This window comes from Anolis sagrei, chromosome 4, assembly GCF_037176765.1.
Source record: "Anolis sagrei isolate rAnoSag1 chromosome 4, rAnoSag1.mat, whole genome shotgun sequence".
Taxonomy (NCBI): Eukaryota; Metazoa; Chordata; class Lepidosauria; order Squamata; family Dactyloidae; genus Anolis; species Anolis sagrei.
Window position 1 is genome coordinate 198,456,498 of NC_090024.1, and position 20,447 is coordinate 198,476,944.

The following is a 20,447-nucleotide window of genomic DNA, read 5'->3' on the forward strand; positions in this document are numbered from 1 at the left end:
AACGGCTGACAGGGAGCTCTGGCGTGGGCTGGTCCATGAGGTCACGAAGAGTCAGAGACGACTGAACGAATGAACAACAACAGGCGGGGGATTCACAGCCATTCTTCCAGCAAGATTCTTTTCAAAAATACGAATCAAACCAATAATCTGAATGTGTGATTAACAGTGCTCTTTGTATAGTAAAACTATGTACTCCTTTGTTGTTAAAGGAGATTTCTTTCCATGCCCTCTAATAACTAAATGCCCCAAGGTACTTTTAAATAGTGACAGGGACCAGATTTATGAAACATTATTTTAGTTTCATGATGGATGCCTATTTGATTGCCACTGGAGAAAAAAAAAACCTTAAGCCTCTCAGAACTAGTCTACCTGTTATGACAGACAAATAAATTTTGTGAATTTATGCTAATAATGAAATATTTAAACCTTGCTAACTTCTTTCAGTGGTGAGGTTTTGTGCAGCTTGTCTGCTAAAGTGTTATGCTACCAATCTCAGCCATTTACCTATCTATATTATGAGATGTTAACATCCATCAGTCTCTTTTTACTTGTATTTCCAAAAAGACACCAGCATCCTCATCTAACCCCTGTCTCATAAAAACTTGTGGGCTTTTCTTTATTAAAATTATCTCAATAAATGTGTGCATATTTTATTTATATTTTCCCAAGTGTATACATTTTAAAAAATGTTTACAAATGAATACTTTTTGAAAATGTTGGTTCAAATTCACAAAAGATTATCTCCTGACACTAATCAAAGTGTGTTTTTATGCATTTTTCAAGTGTACAGATTATTCAAATATCAACACAGCTTTCTCAACAAAATGTTGAAAAAGTCCCAGAAATGTATAGATTGTCAAGGCAAGATTGCCAGACTTGGAAAATGCAACATAGTTATTTTCATTAAATAGTGAAAACCTAATAGATTTCTTTTCCATTCTATCTAAAACTCTCATCTTGACAAGTGCCACATGATGCTTTCTTCACAAAGCAAATATTTGGATTTTGGACTATATCCAATAAGGTTTATACCCAAAGTGAATTTATGATTTCAACCTTCGTTGTTTTCCTTCATTTTATTTCAGCTGTAGCATAGTTGTAAGCCATGCTGAGTCCCTTTTGGGCGAGGGGATTGAATACAAATAAAGTTTATTAAGTTTATCATTATAGTAGCATAGCCATTTAAACTCTTCACCAAACTAGATTGCAATTTCTACATTTTTGGTGCCATCCTATGCTACTCTCTGGATCTGTCCTCCTCACTGGATTCCAGTAAGCCTGTAAACAAAGCAATTGGGAGTCATGTTCTCCCAGTGGGCCCATGGCAACAAGGTTACAGGGGAGGAACCAGATGAAGCACGATCTGAAAACTTCAATGGCAGAGCAGGCAAATAATAATATGGTACATATTACAAAGGCTGTAATGGCAGACAGATAAGATGCCACTGGTCATCATATTAACCATGCCATTGGATGGAGGACTTCTTTCTGTGAAGACAGTGTATTGATTACTGTGCATCAATCTCCACACATAAAAAAATTCATGCACAGGCATCTTCCAAGACAAACCAAAACCTACATTCTAGCTGGGGCCAAGAAATAGAACTGGATGACTGGATGGCTGAATGTATTATTGTGTGCCTTCAAGTCATACGTGACTTATGGAAATCCTAAGGCAAACCTATCACGGGGTTTTCATGGCAAGATTTGTTCAGAAGTGGTTTGCCATTGCCTTCTTCTGAAGCCAAGTGTTTGACTTGCTTCAAATTACCAAGTGGGTTTGTATGCACAAGTGGGTATTCAAATCCTGAAAGCAAAGTCCTAGTCTAGCAATCAGTCTTCAACTCCTATGAATACTGTGTATCCAGTGTGAATTTTACAAGAATGACTGGCATATCCCTGAAGAACATTAATCTCTGTTCTCTTTATCATTATGTGTGTAGGTGTATGTTCAAACATGTTTCTCATCTGTAGCAAATACTGTTCCGTAGTTCAATAATTTCTTGAATATACTTCCCTCACAATTTTTTTAAAAAACTAACAACATTATCACACCAGGGCTTTAAAGTGTTCAGCCCAGTATTTCTGCCACTTGCAGGATCCTGGGAAATGTAGTTTAGGGCAGGACCTTTTGAATGTTCTGCTAGAGAAGTCCATGGTTTCCCAAACTACATTTCTCAGAATTCTGCAGGTGGCAGAAATGTGGGGCTGCCTGCTTTATAGCCCTAATGTGATAATGTTAGACATATCCAAGTTCGTTCTGATTAGATTACTACAAGAAGGGAGCTAGCTCATTTTCTGCTGCTTCAGAGACTAGGGGCCCATCTAAAGACACCTAAGGCAGATGAGCTCCCTCTATCAGCTCCAGCTCCTCATGCGGGGACATGAGAGAAGCCTCCCACAGGGATGATAAAACATCAAAAATCATCTGGGCATCCCCTGGGCATCATCCTTGCAGACTGCCAATTCTCTCACACCAGAATAACTTGGTGTTATTCTGAATAAGTTTCTCAGGTCGCTCCTGACACGACAACCCCCCCCCCCAAAAAAAACAACCTAAGACCTGGACCAGGCCAGAGCATTTCTGCTGTAGATCAGCCCTGGATTTAGCAGAGATGTTTATACCTTCTGCTCTCAAACTGTGGCAGCAGCAGACACTCAGACCAGCCAGTTAGGCTGAGCCCAATTCAGCTCCACTGGAAGATCACCTTTGCTGTTGCTTATGTGCCTTTGCTGTTGCTTATCACCATGGCATCTGTGGGATTTTTGCTGACATTAAAAAAGGTGGCTGCATGACCTGGAAAAGGAGGAGAGAAGGGAGGGATGATCCCCCTCCTTTACGCAAGTCACATGAGCACCCTTGTTGATATTAGCAAAGGCATCCAGTAACAGCCAGGAGATTTCTGGAGCTCCATTACTGGATGCCACAGTAACAAACAACAGTCCAAGTAAATCCAATCTCCTTCCCCTGTGCCATAGAGTGACTGGAAAATGGGATGGTGACATTGGCCTGTGTGGATAGCTGGATGGTTTGAATTAGAACTGGTCCTGCTATCTGCACCTAAAAGTTAAGAAAAACTTTTTGATGGTAAAAGCAGTTTGGCAGTAGGATATTTGGTACTGGAGTGGAGCAGTTTGGCATTGGAGTGTGATGGAGGCTATTTCTCTGGAGATTTTTAAACTGAGACTGAATGGCCATTTGACAAAAATGTTTTGACATAGCAAGGGGTTGGACTGGATAGCCCTTATGGTCTCTTCCAACTCTGTGATTCTATGATTCTAACAGGGAACCAAAGAGAGTGATTCAGAGAATTCAAACTCCTCTTAAATTCTTTTTCTTAAGAATTTGAACTGGCACAATCTACTACACAGGATTACATCCAGAATAATACAGTTTAATAATCATTGCTCAACACACATACTGGAAATGTTCTCAGCCTTCAGGCACCAAGGGGTTATTAAATTACCCCTGAGACATAATGTGCTGTGCATTTCTGCTTCTTCTACACTTTGCGTGGGCGGTGAAATGTAATTGGAGTTGCAAGATGGGATGAGGGAGGGCCCATAAGATTGGTGATGGAGTGGCATAATTTAACAAGTCAGTGAAAGGAGCTGTTAAATCATGGCTAAATTATGCTGGTGTTTGCCAGAATATTTTCCCTATATTCAAATGCTTTTCATAAAATATTGAAATTACTTTCAGCAAAGATAAATGGAGATTCATGGCAGCCAAACAACTTAAAGCATTGGACTGGAGCCCTGATATTTTATAAAAGGGAACAGGGAAAGGCACGGCTATAGTTAAGGTGCTGATTGTGTGTGGGAGAAAGCAAGCTGGAGACAGAAAGAATTAGGAGATGAATCTGTGGTAGAAACTCAGTTATGGAGTCCTCCTTAAAATCACAACACACCTCAGAGCACGAGGTAGCCTCTTGAGACACAATGCAACACAACTCTTCAACCATGTGATATTCATTCTTCACCATTTACTTGCTCCTCTTTCACTATATCCCTATAACTATGAAAGTAAATTAAAGTTTGTGATTACCCTGGAAAAAGCATCTAGCTAACCTTCATAATATTACAATCGAAATGACACATACTGTATTTATAGCTAACATGCATGTGTTATTATTTTATGAGGTTTTTTTTATTTTCATTATTGTTTGTTCATACAATGCACATGGTACTTCACAAGTAAAAACAAGAAATAAACCTACAGAAATATCTAACCAGCCCTGCAAAATGCAATTTAAAGTATACATGTGCATGCACACACAGGAAGGATAGAATGGTAAAATATCAAATTGGTAAATATAATTCTAAAACTGATTACTCAGGTATAATACAAAAACAGTACAATAGCAAAAGCAAAGTGACAAATACATATTATCAAAATAGGCAAGTTATTAAATGAATATTAAAATATTCACTTTCACATCTATGTTTTCACATTTTATGTGAATATCCCAGTAAGAACTGACCACGGAACAACAGACTGGTTCAAGATTGGGAAAGGCGTACGGCAAGGCTGCATACTCTCACCCAACCTCTTTAACTTGTATGCAGAACACATCATGCAATGTGCAGGGCTTGATGAATGCAAAGCTGGGGTGAAAATTGCTGGAAGAAACATTAACAACCTCAGATATGCAGATGACACCACTCTGATGGCCGAAAGCGAGGAGGAGCTGAGGAGCCTTCTAATCAAGGTGAAAGAGGAAAGCGCAAAAGCTGGGTTGCAGCTAAACATTAAAAAAAACCAAGATTATGGCAACAAGAATGATTGACAACTGGGAAATAGAGGGAGAAAATGTGGAGGCCGTGACAGACTTTGTATTTCTAGGCGCAAAGATTACTGCAGATGCAGACTGTAGCCAGGAAATCAGAAGACGCTTACTTCTTGGGAGGAGAGCAATGTCCAGTCTCGATAAAATAGTAAAGAGGAGAGACATCAGACTGGCAACAAAGATCCGCCTAGTCAAAGCCATGGTATTCCCTGTAGTAACCTACGGATGTGAGAGCTGGACCTTAGGGAAGGCTGAGCGAAGGAAGATAGATGCTTTTGAACTGTGGTGTTGGAGGAAATTTCTGAGAGTGCCGTGGACTGCGAGAAGATCCAACCAGTCCATCCTCCAGGAAATAAAGCCCGACTGCTCACTGGAGGGAAGGATACTAGAGACAAAGTTGAAGTACTTTGGCCACATCATGAGGAGACAGGAAAGCCTAGAGAAGACAATTATGCTGGGGAAAGTGGAAGATAAAAGGAAGAGGGGCTGACCAAGGGCAAGATGGATGGATGGATGGCATCCTTGAAGTGACTGGACTGACTTTGAAGGAGCTGGGGGTGTTGACGGCCGACAGGGAGCTCTGGCGTGGGCTGGTCCATGAGGTCACGAAGAGTTGGAGACAACTGAACGAATAAACAACAACATGAATTATATTCAAACTTTTGAATCTTTTGACAATGTTTCACATTCTTATTCATCATCTTCCAGTTTAACCAACTTCCCTTTATCTGTTACAAAGAATTCAACCCCACAACGAGACCAATATGATAGTGTCCCCAACTGGAATTTCACCTTTGGGATGTTTCATTCAGAATGATGTTCATTTAATATAATTGTTGGTTGGAGATGCTAATTTTTGTCTATTTCATCCTTGCATGTGAGACTGAAAAATTATGGTAGTTTCCTCCCAACTACAGGAGAAAATGAATATAATCTTCTGCCTGTCTTTGAATGTACCAAAGTATTGAAGAAGAAAAAATATTATGTAGAAGAAATCAGGTGGGGGGGGGGGGGGTTGTTTAGACAGGAAACTGTGTTTTTTACAACCCTCCCATGGGAAGGTTGTAAAAACTCCAACATGTTTCTCTCTGCAGACAATTCCTTCACAATACTTCAGAGAGTTCAGATACAGAGAGAAATTTGTGCTAAATTCTGACTGGTCTATTACATTTCCTGATAGCTTTTCCTGGTTGATCTCTTACTGCTAAGGTCTTCGCATAATGACTTCTTACTCAACCAAAAGAATCAAGTGTTATCTCATGACAAAACCTTTAGCTTATGCTTTTAGTTATGATAAAACATAGTAGACTGTATTTGAATTATTTAAATATTGGTCATTACATTTTTAATAAATAAATAAATAAGTTGAATGAGTGTACCACCTGGATTGACTGAGAGTGGAGGGGAAATGAGAAAAAAATCTAACAGTCGCCTCAAGCGCAACTCCATTACTACTATTGGCTGCATATTTATACAGCACATAAACAATTCTAGTCTGCAATACAGCTGCATGGACATTCTGTCTGATCACATTGTGGCAGTGCCTTTTCTTGTTTTTGTTAAAGCTCAGGGTAAAAAGCAATCTCTATCTTGCAAAGAATTGTTTTGCATTTTGAGACCTGGGGGAATTAGACAGGGCCAGGTAATTACCAGGATGCATCCAAGAGTTGAATTGAAATTGACTCAATGGGCAGAAAGCAATACAATGCACAGAGATAAGAAAAGCAGAATTAGAAGGATGGCTTAAAAGAGATTGCCTAGGTGTTATCAGTCCTACAGTCTCTTTTGAATTTATTTGAATACACAGACAGAAAGACACACTGACATGCAACTCTCTAAAGATTATTTCAAACTGTCGGCTCTGAAACACTGACCTCTTCCTAAATCAGCTTCCCCTTTGTGCATAAAATGGTGAAGTAAAGGGAGGAAACCCATTCCTCAGTCTGGGCATTTCAAATATTTATAGACATACCTTTTCTGTTTTCTCCTTATTTGAATTTCACATTTGTTGGTAATGCAATTCAGGAGTTCATTGTTGGGCTACATCCTGCATGAAGTGTGTGTGTGTGTGGGGGGGGGGGGGACTTCTGGAAAGGATACGAGAAAAAGACAATCAGTTAAAGACTCTTTTAAAAGGAAAAAAGTACCATATATACTTGTATGTAAGTTGGTCTCATGTATAGATTTAGGGCAGTTTTGGGGGCCAAAACTATGGATTCTCATAAGACCCATGGATAAGCGAAGGTCATTCTATGGGAAAATAATGTTGGGGGGGGGATTTTTCTACCCAAGCGTTAAAAAAGGCCAGAAGTGATGAACAACCAAAAAGCTTATGCCACAATAAATTTGCTAGTCTTTCAAACACCATATTACCACTGCTTTGGATTCACAACAGCAATTCTTCTGGAATTAAAGGGTAAAATAAATGACACTGTAAAATTCAGTTTGGAGAAGATGCCAGGAGTGCATTCCCTTTGTCCACTGAAATGAATAGGCTAAAGAAAGAATGAAAATGTAACTTAATGTGAATTCTTTCCTCTGCCATAATTTAATAGACATTATGACAAACTTTCAAATAAGGTTTTTTTTTTCTTTATGGTAGAGTGATTAATTTTTCAAGAAGATATAATTCCTTCAGATGATCTCAAAGGTCAAAGTATTCAGCTATGATATGAGGCCCATTCACATTACTCATTTAGAATTCTCTGACAAAGCATGCCTATCTCTTAGTTACAAGTTTTGTTGTAGAGATTGAATTTACCAACACATAATTGGGCTCTATCCAGTTTATGACACAATAGTTTAACATTTAATAAACTATAATAATAAACTTTATTTCTACCACAACACCATCTCCCTGGAGGGACTCGAGGTGGCTCACAAAAGCACTCAAGGTGCAAACACATAAAAGACTATAAGCACATGATCAATATCACAATAGCAATAACAAACCACCTAAAGCCCCACCAGTTAAAAATCAATAAAATGCAACAATAGCTGCAGATATAAACAAATTGCAATCAGTATCAGTCCATAAAGTGCGAGGTGAGATAAACACTAGTCCTCAGATATAATAATTAAGGATTTCTAAACAAAGTCAAAGGCCTGTTTGAAGAGTCAAGTCTTCAAATTGGTTCAAAACTCTTGGAGAGTGGGAGCTCACCTAATCTTCCTTGGGAGGACATTTCAAAGCTGGGGGGTAACCACTGAAAAGGCCCTCTCTCTCTTCACCACAAACTGCACTTGAGACAGAGGTGGGACCTAGAAAAGGGCACCCTGGCAGATCTCAAAGCCCACGCCGGTTCATGGAAAGAGATGAGGTCCCAAAGATAGGCTGGGCTTGAAGTGTATAGGGCTTTATAGGTGATGACTTGCACTTTGAATTAAGTCTGGAAACTTATCAGCATTTAAAGATAATGATGTTGCTGTAGCTTGGTGTGTGTGTATACACACACACACACCAGTAAGGCTTTTAAATATTTATCAACCATCTTTATCTATCAACTATCTGTCATCTATCATCTCCTTCACAATTCTATGTTGTCATTTGCAATATTATAAAACAGGAAGGATGTAAATTGTGACCTTGTTTATTGTTGGATGATAAATGAGATGAAAGACCCTCCTTACATGGCAACTGCTACTGCCTTGGCCTCAGAAGGAGGGAAGAAGAAACGAGCACAGTTCCATGATGTTTAAGTCCAGAAACAGATAAAGCACTCTCTTTCCATCCCAACTGCTCTAGACTTGGAGAAAGAGATGAAAAGGCAATGTTTGCTATATATAGTTAATCTTCTCCCGTACTGTCATCTCTTTTCCTTTTGTGTCATATCTTAATTAGATTGTAAGTCTGAAGGCTGGAATCAACAGGGTCTCTTCACTAGCTTTCCCTAGGTGAAACACCCTGAGTTCCAGGGGAAACTCATTTGGGTTTGTTGCTTGCCAGCCCTCTCCTGGAAAGCGGGTCTGAGCTTGGAACCCCTACACCAGGGGTCCTCAAACTAAGGCCCGGGGGCCGGATGCGGCCCTCCAAGGTCATTTACCTGGCCCTCACTCAGGGTCAACCTAAGTCATGAAATGGCTTGAAAGCACAACAATAACAACAACAACAACAATTCTATCTCATCAGCCAAAAGCAGGCCCACACTTTCCACTGAAATACGAATAAGTTTATGTTTGTTAAAATTGTTCTTCATTTTAATTATTGTATTGTTTTTAAATGTTTTTTGCACTACAAATAAGATATGTGCAGTGTGCACAGGAATTCATTCATGTTTTTTTTCAAATTATAATCCGGCCCTCCAACAGTTTGAGGGACTGTGATGTGGCGCTCTGTTGAAATAGTCTGAGGACCCCTGCCCTACACCATATGAATTCTAGCAAGGGTACGGATTTAGGTGTTAGTGTTAGTCAGCCTCGTTCATCATGTGGATGTCCTGTCCATTCATCCCTGCCCCACCTCTTTTGGTCCAAAGAGATAGGCCGTAAAGTGTTTGACATGGGTTGCATTTTTAAATGCCAAAGACACCTTGCAACGGGCAAGTATTATTAGATTAATCCCGCCCTCTCTCCATATGCCATGGCATGAGACAACATGACATAATTATTTATGATATCTTTTCAGCAAAAAATGCTCATTCCACCCTTGGCCCTAGAGTCAGTTGATTTATGTTGGGTTTTATGAATAATAAACTACTTCTTCAATATATGACAATAGTGGCAACAATGCTATTTACCCACTTATGGATATGGCTGTATGAACAATGGCATTGGCTTGTCCGGGTGACCAAATTGATTTGGACCTTAAAGGAAAACCTATTATTTAAGTGTTAAGTATTATGTATTTGTTCTTGTTTTATTTTCTTTTGGTCTTTTTTCTTCTTTTTCGTGTTCCTATTTGTTGGTTGGGTGTTGTCTCCTTTGAGGTCAAGAAAAGTGGAATATAAATATAGTAAATAAATTTAATAATAGTGAAGCTTTTTGTCCTTTAAAATTCAATAAATAAAAGGATGCTAAATAAAACAAAGAAAATATATACAACACAACATAAAACACAATAGAGAGAAACAAAAACATTTTGTGATCATGCTAAAGCTTCATATGCTATTGGTAGTCTTCAGATAGAACAGAGGAGAGAATATAGATCCAAATAATATTTTCCTTGAGATAGGGTGCATTGCTTCAAAATTCTAGATTTACTTTAATTGTATCCGGTACAGGATTCAAGATACTCCGTTTTTGTAAATTCTAACAGCAATATCCATACAAGTCATATGTGTGTTGATGCAGAAATGAATTTTACTGCAATAAAGGAGGCTTTCAGATAAAGGATGCAATATGAGACCAGTCTCATCCTATGTCTGTTATCACCACATTCATAATATTTATGGGCACCCATAAATGATACATTTCCACAATCCTTTGGGAAATTTGCATGCAACACAATGCCGTGATCCTCTCTGTTTAATCCCTTACCATTTGATAGTGGACAACAGGTCTCTGATTAATGACATAGATTTTCTGTCCATAGTCCAAGCCTGTGAAATTTGTGTTATTTGTCTAGCTTACGGCAACATAGCATTCCTGGATACAGACAAATTTAACATTCTCTCACTGTTATTCTCACAACATGGCAATGTAGGTTAGACTCAGAGATCATGAATAACCTGATGCTAACCACTGAGCCTCACTAGTTGAACTGAGATTTGAATTTATGTGTCCCTTTAGTATTCTGCCTCCTATACCATACTGGCTTAAACAACATATTTCCAGTCAATCACCTATTATCTAACATGACATTAATTTATAGCAAGGGTATCCCTTCTCTTTCCCTTTATCAATGGAGTACTCTCTGGAGTAGGTTTTCAATGTGCTTCAAGGAACCCCCATTCCACTCTTCTAAGAGTAAAGCTCAACACATAATATATATTGAAAAAATATCTGTTGGGAAAAGGGTGGCTACTAAAACATAATAGAATGTTGGGTGATAGGTTAAAGTTGTCCAGGAAAATGGACTGAGTTTGTATGATGCCCTCTGTTTTACCAGTAGAACTCAAAATGAACAGGTATGATAAAATATATTTGAAGGAAAGTTCCCATAAGAAAACTGACTTTTTTAAAAGATGCTCTGGAACTTCCTGTTACCCCAAAAAGCATGTCTGTGTGTTTTGTGTGTTTCTCTGTGCCCTGAATTTGCTTGTTTTGTAGTGACCTCGTGAATTTCATAGGTTTTTCTAGGACAAGGAATATCCAGAGGGGTTGCCAATTTCTTCCTTTGAAATATAGCCTACAACATCTGGTGTTTGTTGGTGGTTTCCTATCTAAGTACTAGCCATTGCTTACCCTGCTTAGCTTCTGAGATCAAATAGGATCTAGTGCTCTCAGGATAGCAGGCTCTCAAAGTGTACTCTATGGAGCCCATGGGGCTCCAACAAAGCATACTGAGGGACTCTATCGTTCCCTCCTCCTCCTCTTCCCCCTCCAAGCCCTCCCTCCTCTTTGCTGCTCCTTCCCCTCACCCCACCTCCTTTGTTGCCAAAAGCATTTTTCCTTGATTCCCTGCCCTTAAAAGCCTTTTCCCCCTGCTTCCCTCACCCCGAAAGCCTTTTTCCTTGCCTCCCTTGCCGCCAAAAGCTTTCTACCCACTTCCCTTGCCACGAAAAGTCCTTTTTCCTCACCTTTCTCACCATCTAGATCCTTTCCTCCTTGCCTTGTTTGCTTCCAAAACACATTTCCCTCCCAATTCTTAGGAGGTGCTTTGATTGTACTTCAGTGACCTTCCACTGAAATATAATTAAGTTTATGTTGGTCAAAAAGTTTTCCAATGCCTGAAATATATACATTATATACAATATAATATATAAACATTTTGGGGGCTCCTAGAAAACTTTTGCTTCAAAAAGGCTCTGTGGCTGAAAAAGAACCTATGCTTTAGAAAATTCAGGCACTTAAATGTAGTATACAAATAATTTAATTTTGCCTCTTTCTATCTTAGAAAATTACCCAATTGGAGGGGATATAATTTTTTTATCACTTGTCATGTGGGGGTTGCAAGAACCTGCCAAAAATTAAAAATAAACATTTACATTATAGTTGGTCATCTATAGTGGGTTGTAACAGTAAGCTTGTAGATCTGAATTATGTACTTAAAATTATTCAGTGCTGCTATTGAGGATGATGAATATTTTGGTTCACTTTGTAAACAGCTGCCAAAAGAAACTTCATTCACTCCAGGGCAGAAGGAAACATCCAAGGATTTAATTTTAAAGTAAGTTATTTGGAAATGGAGATCATCTATTATTGAAGGTGAAGTGCCAGGAGGAAAGATGGTGACAGAGATTTTAATTCTTTGCAAATCCTTCAATTTCATTACTTTACTCCTTGAATATTTATGTAGCAATGCAGCATTAGCTGCTGCATCCCCAGACCTCCTGACTATTATTGCTAAATAACTTACACATCAGTTGACAAAATGGTGAAGTCAGGGCATTTGGAAACTGAGCCACTTTAATCTTACAGGAATTCTCATTGAACTGGTTTCTAAAGCTGATATTTATTTACTATTTACTATATTTGTATTCCGCTCTTCTCAGCCCTCAGGGCGACTCAGAGCGATTAACAAAGCAAATACAATATTTAAACATGATAAAAACAGTTAAAAACAAGTTAAAAGAATAACATTATAACAATCAATAAACATCATAATATCTCATCTCGTCTCACAGATAAAATCAAGATCCAGTCTCATCATCCAAATGTACCATCATTCTACATTAGTTACAGTGCATATTCAAATGCCTGCTCAAACAACCAGGTCTTCACTTTCCTCCAAAATGTGAACAGGGAGGGGGCTGATCTAATTTCCTGAGAAGGCCCTGTCTCTCATCCCCGCCAACCGTACTTGTGATGCAGGCGGGACCAAGAGCAGGGCCTCCCCAGATGACCTTAACGTCCTAGCTGGTTCATAGGAGGAGATATTTAGTAGTTTTTGTGGAAAACTGATTCCTAAAATAATTATGGCAGGGTGGCACCTTTTAATCACATTAGCTGATATATTATTATATGAAGGTGGAGAGATATTCTGCATTTCATTTTATTTCATGAATTAGTTTTGTTCAATGTCCCATTCTTGTTATCAGTTTACTATTTGATGGGAAATGTCTACAATGAATGTCATCACAGAAGCATTCATGGTCTGCTTGGAACCTAACAGCATGGGAGGTAGGTATCTGACAATCCAAAATCATGTTTGTGGATTTGCGTCCTCCTTGTCTGTCCATTTAATACCCAGTTAGCACATTTTGCAGCTGTTTTGAATCTGATGCTGATTGCATTTTTCACTATTTTTATATCTGTATAGATTTTAAAATATAACAACAACAACAGCAACCACAACTTTATTTTTATACCCCGCCACCATCGCCCCAAAGGGACTCGGGGCGGCTTACAAGGGACAAGCCCAAAAATACAGATTAAAAACACACACAATAAAATAAGTCAACAACCAGCATCAGAAAAACATTATTTCTCATAAATTTCTCATAAAGTGATACTGGGAGTTTGAATATTTACATACACACACACACACACACACACAGAGAGAGAGAGAGAGAGAGAGAATACATAAATGCATGTGGTTTTTTTTCCATTTCTATGTATATGTGGGAGTGTTTCTCTGCTCCTTTTCCCCCTTTTTTTCTGTCTTCTGGTTATTCATGCTTACAAGCCAGAATCATTAGCACATTTTTTCCTAAATATGTAATAGATATGCACACATTCACATCAATCAATAACACAGCAGCAGATGGGGATGTACATTTCCACATGGGTCAAAACAGCATATATTAGGCTTCCTAGTGTAGCAAAACATGTCCTTGCTTCTTGCATTCATTTATGGATATGTAAAGGGGAGGTGAAAATGTGCAGGCTACCTTCAGTCTCTTAGTAATTGTAGGGGTGTAAATCTTCACATTGTTCATTGTGGGTTTTCATAGGCAGGGATTGTTCAGAGTTGGCTTTGTCTCTTCCTTTCTTGAAATATAGCTTATAGCACTTGGTGTTTGTTGGCAGTTTCCCATCCAAGTATTAACCCAAGCTGACCTTGCCAGGTTTTGAATATTTAGGTGTCCTCCCAATATTCATGCATTGAGAACACTTTCAAGGAATTATTCCACACATAAAGATATTAGGTACTGCTCTGCTCATATTTTGTGCAGGAAACAGTATTTTTGTGCAAATTACACTGTCTCCTGTAGAATAAAACTTTTTCAGGCACCAAATTTTGCACAAAAACATTTTTGTGCACAAAAAAACCCACACATTTTTCCATAGATAAATATCCTGGGCTACATCTCAACATTTGAAGATACTTCACCACTGTACACATTTGCTTGCATGGGATTCTCAACTATAAGGGGAACCCATTGCCCTGCATGAAATAAATAGTACTATCTAATATTCTTTCCACCTCTGATCTTAATATTCTTTGTCTGGGTCTGATCAGATGCAATCTAATGAGTGTGAATGAAAAAAGAAAAGAAAAATAGTTTAAATATCATGTTTCTCAAGTTTCAGAAAACCCTGATGAGAAAAATCCTGGTCTGACTATCATTTTGACTATTTGCATAGAAATATTATTTTCTATGCACTAAATGCTGGTGCCTATGCTGAAAATATTGTCTCAGTCTGCTAAATTTGCACAGAATAAGTCCAAAGAGTCTTTAAATATTTTGCAGATTTTGTGAACATTTTCATAGCAGAGAGAAAATTGCTCAAATCACTAATTGCTTTCTTTGAGAACAAAATTAGAAAAGAATTATATCCCTAGTGTACTACAGGTATGAATGCAGCAAACTTCCAGGGCTCCAAATTATGTGTTTTTATACCACAATGGATTGTCATCCTTTGGCCTTTGGTTCTGTAAAAACTAGGCCAAAGCAAGAGTGATTGTATCAACAGTCAAATTCTGGATTGTAAACATGATGGAGACCCTGTTTGTAAGTGCTGAGAGATGCTAGGTTAGTCTTCTAGAGGTGTTACCAAGATATAAAACTATGTTTTAGTTTATACTTTGACACTGCATTCACATTGATACCAATAATGGCTCTGTGAGAAAATACTTTGCATGCAACTTTGCTTTATACATGTGTTCAAGTAAGCTCTTCCAGTAAAGTAGTGTACAACAATGCATATTTCACTTACTGCCTAAATGCAAAGTTCTCTTCCTTTCCCTCTGTGATGAATCTCTGAACCACCCCCATAACCAAACACATGTTGTAACCATTGAACCTTATTTCAATTTTGTAACCATCTTATTTTGCTTTCTGTCATTCATATGCACTAGTAGCAATGACAATGACAATGACGACAGCGCTATGGAAAATGGACTATGGACAAGTTTCTGATCGAGTCACTGGTCACAGAATTTGGTTTAGATAAAGCCAACCAGCCAGTAATATTTTAAAACAGATTTTAATTTGAATTGGTTTAATGTTTTACCTGTATGTAATTACTGTATTTTATTTTGTTGTATGTGGGGGCATCAAATTATTGCTGGCTGTAAGCCACCCTGAGTCCTCTTCTGGGGGTTGAGAAGGGCGGGTACAAATAGTTGAAATAATGAAATAATAATAATAGCAATAAGGTGCAATTTCTTCAATGTGAAAAGGTACACAGGTACGTTCATGTAGCAGTAGTGGAATTCATGGAGTCAACAGAAAACTTGAAGACACATACACGTATAAGCAACATGGGGGATATGATTATAGGGGAAAAAATATGAAACACAACTAATCCGGAGATGTTAATGAGAGTGGGGAGAAGTTACCCAAGGGGGAGAATACCACTTAATGACAATTTGCCAGGGGGAAGGTATGTGTATGATGTTATCACTCTGACTCGTTATTACTTACTGTACTGTGGTTTTTCTTCCTGGGTTGAAAAGGAGGAAACAGAGGACTGTCTGTTGAGTTCATTGGATAGTATGGAGATAAGACTTCAAAAACTTTCCTACTGGTAATAATAAAAGAAATTTAAATTTCACTGCCTAGATTTTACAGTGCTGTGACACGAGTGTGCTAGTTTGCAGGATTTTCCCCATGATGAAAATAATCTTCTTTCAACATTTCAGAAATGGAGACAAAACAAATATTAGAGTTTCTCTGCAAACAGGACAAAGAAATTGCTATATATAAAGTTCTACAGAGGGAAAAGAGGAAAGCATTTTATTGTAACTGTCCCAGTGCAATACTGGGACACCAAGTATGCTTGTCATAACCATCGTAATCCTCCCTAAGATCTCTTATTTTAACTGACATGAAAACATATAATAGAATTCTGGGATATGTACTTTAAAGAGAAAGATTCCATAGAATACATCCATGTTAGTTAAAGTGGAAGTACTGTAGTTGTACTACACCAGGAAATTCCTTGTAACTACATAAAACCACTGCCTACTCAGTAATGATGCCTAGGAAAAAAGCATAGGAAAGCTTGCAAGCCATTTTGGTCCCTTTAGTGCAGTGATTCTCAACCTCTGGGTCCCCTGATGTTTTTGCCTTCAACTCCCAGAAATCCTAACAGCTGGTAAACTGGCTGGGAATTCAGGAAGTTGTAGGCCAAAACACCTGGGGACCCACAGGTTGAGAACCACTGCTTTAGTGGGTATGTAAGTATCTTGTTCTTCATAATTATTTTTACTAGTTTAAATGGTTTCTTACAATGTCACATCTGACAATCTCATCAAATGGGGTAAAAATAGTCAGCATATGCCAGTTGCTCTTCAGTTTTGCAATGGAGGCTGCCGACTCCCATCCCACAACATACATCTAATTTTGGCAGGGCTCCATTGCAAAAGGGAAGAGGAACCAGCATATGCTGCCACTGTGGCACCCCAGAAGGTTTCCCTTGTTGCACTGGGATGAACGAAGGGAAGCCGGGCAGTGGACACTTCTCCCTGTGGGATTGGGCCATGGGTAAGTTGGATGATGTGGTGTGGGGGACATCAGGTTCCCCTCACCCCCCTCCAGGCACCACCAGATTTGACATAATCCATGGCGATTCTGGCAACACATATGATGAGGTCCTGAGACAGAACACAGACCCTGCCTTCAAAACTCTTTAAATGTCATGAGGGACTCTAGTTCCCAAATTATGCTTGTTATATTCATGGAGTAGCATGGAGTTGTGTTGTAAGAATACTACATTAGACATATTGTTAAATTCTGTACTATTGAGGCGGTGTCGTATTATTCATCAGAAATAAGTGGTAAGATGAGATGGCAGCTGCTCCAACTGTTCCAGTCTTGGAGAAATTGGTTTTTTTGTTTTTGTTTTTTTTTTTGGACTCTACAATGGTGGTTGAGAGTTTGGGGAGCTGTTGTCTAGCAAAGTAACTTTCCAGACTTTATGCTGATAATGAAATGTTCTGAACCATGAATGTGAAACATACAAAAGAGTAGAGCATTTGTAGGTTATATAAGGGGAAATACTTGCCATAAGAAGCCAGTTTCTCTGACTTGTATTTACTTAATATCTAGTAATATCTACAGTTGATTCTGTAGGGAGTTGCCCTCTGACAAAGCTTCCTTTCATTCAGTGCCATGCATATTTATGTTAAATTGCTCATTTTTGTTTAATTACAGCCTGTAATATAGCTCTAAATGCCATCAAATTTTAACAAAGTCCTTAGGAGCAAAATAGTTCTTTGATTAAAAATAAATTAGACACTTTTAAAATTAATTAAACAGGGCACATTTATAGTAACTGCAGACAATCTGGGAGAAAAGAGATTAAAGCCTCTTTTTAAAATCTTTCCTCTAGTTCAGTTTTATCATTCAGATGGGTATCCTTGCATGATTTTACAAGTTGTTATTGTTGAACTTATTAACACTCTCAGCAATATTCTTCTTAGACAGGTTTGGGAGGCAAGGATTAAACCAGAAGTCTCAGGCAAATTACTTATTGAAATTAACTGCCTTATGGGAGAGGGAAAAAAACATTCAGTCCTCTAGTGATATGTTATGACTTTCACAGAAGGTAGTCACTTGCATGCTGCTTAATTTTTATAACCCAAAAGAGAGCGCAGTTGCTGGGAGGTTGCATGACAAGATGAAACTGAAATTTAGGAGTGCTACAACAACATTTTACTGGCTGGTTTGATTTTTATCATTGCAGCTCTTGTGGGGTTTCTTCTTTTTTGCCCTAACAATCAGATATTGTTTTAGCTTTCTGTTTCACTGGGACAAATCCAAATACATTGGGTATTTTATATCTTTGCTGTCAAAGAGGGAAGCCTACCTAGTACCATAGTTATGGAAATGTTATTATACTGTCAGTATTACTGTGAAAGAAAACCTGAACAATCATTTTCACTGCTGAAGATTCACAGGTTTTAAATCCAAAAGGAATACGTCTGATCACTCACTTCAACATCATCCATACCACAGAGAAATTTGCTATCAACAAACCACTGAGAGCTCAGAATTGCATAGTTGAATTTCAATCAGTCTGTACATATTTGTGTACTTGTCCCATTTGCACAGTCCCACAGTATGACCCAGATTGCAAACTATCCTGTAAACGATTACTATAGAACATCTGAAAATATGCAAAGGGCTCTTGTAACACCCATGGGACTTAGCTCAGTGGTTCCCAACCTGTGGTCTGTGGACCACCAGTGGTCCACAAGAACTAAAATATGGTTCATGGTCTCACTGTTACTACACCATTGCAATAAGAGCGACTGGTCTCGTGAAACCCTCTTATAGTGCCGAGGCTCATGAAATATGGTTTTCTGTGAGTGAGAAGATGGCGACTACTGGGTGGCATATGTTCTGTATCAGAAATTAGAGCTAATGTAGTCTATTCAATGCAATTTTCTGAATCAGCACCCCAAATAACCAAATCAAATCTAAAGTTGACCAAAAACCAATCTGTAACTTTTTTGGTACTAATGTTGTAGAGTGATCCCTGGTCAAAAAAAGGTTGGGAACCACTGACTTGGAGTACAATGCTAGTAGCACAAGGTTTCATAGACAAGTCTATTTCATTAGATACATATGATGAAATAAACTTTGGTTTTATATCAGTCCCACTGCTTTCTGATAGCCTCCAAGCTTAATTCCATGTGGTGGTGCTCAAATGGCTTTAGAACAGGATATCTCAATCAAACCAACATCTAAAATAAGTTGGCTTAAAAAAACTTGCGCTGGATGTCTCTCTACACCCAATTGTTTATTGAAGCTCTGTTTGATATTATAATGTTTAAATTTAAGAGTTTCAGAGAGTTCTAATTACCCTCCATTTGTGCTTCCTTTAAAGCAGCTGTGTGTCCGCTTCATAGCCCAATCAGGCGATTAGCTGTTTTGGGCTTTTAAAAAGTGGACATGTGTTGGAGCAATAACCACAGGGGGGAGGGATGGAAACTATGTGTTCTCCTTGAGTGCAGGGATATACAGTGATGCGAATATGCACATTTTCCAGCCAGAATCCTGATTTAAAGGGAGCTTTTCAACTCATGTTTTTTGTCAGTTGCAGTGAATCACTGCAATTTTACTGCTAGTGTCTTGTAACCACACCCCCCACACCCCCCTTTAACTCAGTAACTTTTTTAGGAGCTGTGTAGATGGACCCTCTTTGAATGTAAATAATTTTTAAAAATTAAGAAAAGAAGTAACATTTTATATTAAAATAATAAACAAAACCAAATGTTTCCTTTCTCAGATACTGGTAAAGTGAACAGACATGCCGGCTTTCCCTTCCCATCCAGTGAATTAGACCTGTATCTACTGTCCTCAAATATTTACATAGAAATGGTAACTCTGAATTTAGACTACACATCTCTATAGTAGGATGCAGTCTAAGTTCCCCAGAAGTAAAATAGATGAATGAGTTTGCATGTTGGATTTTACATGTTTACACATTTGGGTGTGTGAGCACCATGTGAATGGCTAAGGTCAGTGCATGCAGGGACTGAGAAAAAAATACCTTTTGGTTTGACCCTGACATAATAACATGCAAAAGCATTTAAGGCCTGCAAGGTGTTTAAAACATGCAAAAAAACCCATAAGTTTCATCATGTTCTTTGTACTAGCTAACATTTTATAGCATCAGAAATAAAGCCCAAAACCAACTAACTCATACCTTTCCTTTAAATCTAATTACTGTATAATGACAACTTCAGCTTTTCCTGGTAGAAAGATGAATGAACAGTACTAAACTAACTCGAGAAATCTTCAAGCTACAATAATCCATTATGCTACCCAAAGTGCTGCTAAGTGACACATAAAGTTTAATGCTTCGTCAACTCTTAATGACAAAGGGGTTTAGGAAGCTAGGCCTAGTCCCAGACTACCAATGTGCAATTTGTTTCACTGTTAGGTAAGGTTTCTCTGCCCTACCATGAAAAGGATGCTTGTGCAACACACACACACAGCAATATCCTCCTCACAGTGTTTGATTTGCTTTTGCTTAGATAATGTTAATGCAACTTTTCAGAGCATGCTTTCAGGTTATATTTCTCTTCAATCAGATCTCTTAGAAATTACTGGGTGAGAAATCAAATCTCTGCTTCCTTTTATTCATTTGGCTTTCTTTAAATTCCTCTCCACTGTTTGCTCTGTCTAGGCAAGTCCTTCATGTCTGGAATGCACCTTTAGA